General features: G+C 42.2%; 1 pseudogene; it reads left to right on the top strand.

Annotated features, from left to right (window-relative positions):
• The first annotated feature begins 305 nt into the window (after positions 1–305).
• On the top strand, positions 306–979 carry LOC101680887 (annotated as a pseudogene).
• Positions 980–1,388: the final 409 nt, after the last annotated feature.

Genomic DNA, 1,388 nt, shown 5'->3' with positions numbered 1-1,388 from the left:
GGTCCCAATTATACAATCTGAGTTATCAATTATTATTTATGGCTCTGAGTTTATCTTCTTTTCCTAACAAGATGGTAGTTAATATGAAAACAAGACTCTTCTTTCCCTGAATATTAACTTTGACTTTGGCTAAAGAAATTGTATCAGCTGGCTATTGCTGCATAAAAAACCATCCCCACTTTTTTACCTACTCACTCCCGCCCCACCACACCACCGCCCCCAAGTGTTCACGCTGCACCACACTTGCTCAGAGTTCCCAGGTCCTGCTAAGGTAGTGCCACCATCGTCTCTCTCCATCCGCCATCATGATCATCTACTGGGACCTCATCAGCCATAATGAGATGTTCTCTGACATTTACAAGATCTGGGAGATCGCGGGTGGGCTGTGCCATGAGGTGGAGGTGAAGGTGGTCAGCAGGACAGAGGGTAACACTGATGACTTGCTCATTGGTGGAAATGCCTTCATTGACGGCCGGAAGGCAAAGATACAGAAATCACAGTCATCCCTGGTGTGCTATTGTCATGAACCATCGTTTGCAGGAAACCAGCTTCACAAAAGAAGCCTGCAAGAAGTACATCAAAGATTACATGAAATCAATCAAAGGCAAACTTGAGGAACAGAGCCCAGAAAGAGTAAACCCTTTTATGACAGGAGCTGCAGAACACATCAAGCACATCTTTGCTAATTTGAAAAACTGCAAGTTCTTTATTGGTAAAAACATGAATCCAGATGGCCTGGCTGCTCTGCTGGACTACCATGAGGGTGGTATGACCCTATATAGGATTCTCGTTAAGGACGGTTTAGAAATGGAGAAATGTTAATGAACTTGGCTATGTCTTTAGATGTATCACCTGTTGCCATAACTGGCTCTGCTCTTCATCTGCACAACACCAGGACTTAGACAAATGGGACTGATGTCATCTTGAGCTCTTCGTTTATTTTGACCCTGATTTATTTGGAGCAGAGGCATTGTTTCTAAGAAAAAAAAAAAAAAAAAAAAAAAAAAAAAAACATGTCATGTAGGGTGTCTAAAAATAAAATGCATTTAAACTAAAATAAATAAATAACTCCCCAGCCCCACTCCCCCCCCCCCAAAAAAAATACTACCTGCAAAATTCAGTGGCCTACAACAAACAATAAACATGTATCATTATGCTCACATTTCTTTGGATACACTACAGTGGCTCTGCCTCAAGCTTTAGGTTCTGCAGGTTGGCTGAGTTGACTCATTGCTGAGGTTTCAAGGGATAGTCAACTAGGGTAGCCCTGATCAACATATCCCCCATTTTTTGGAGACAAGTAGATTGCCAAAATCACAGTGCTTCATACCAATGGCAAAAGCACAAGAGAGCTGCCTCTAATGCAGGACATTTCATGTCTTTGCTAG

The sequence above is a fragment of the Mustela putorius genome, unplaced genomic scaffold (assembly GCF_011764305.1).
Source record: "Mustela putorius furo isolate JIRA1106 unplaced genomic scaffold, ASM1176430v1.1 tig00003976_pilon_pilon_pilon, whole genome shotgun sequence".
NCBI classification, from domain to species: domain Eukaryota; kingdom Metazoa; phylum Chordata; class Mammalia; order Carnivora; family Mustelidae; genus Mustela; species Mustela putorius.
This window is presented reverse-complemented; position numbering and strand designations above follow the sequence as displayed.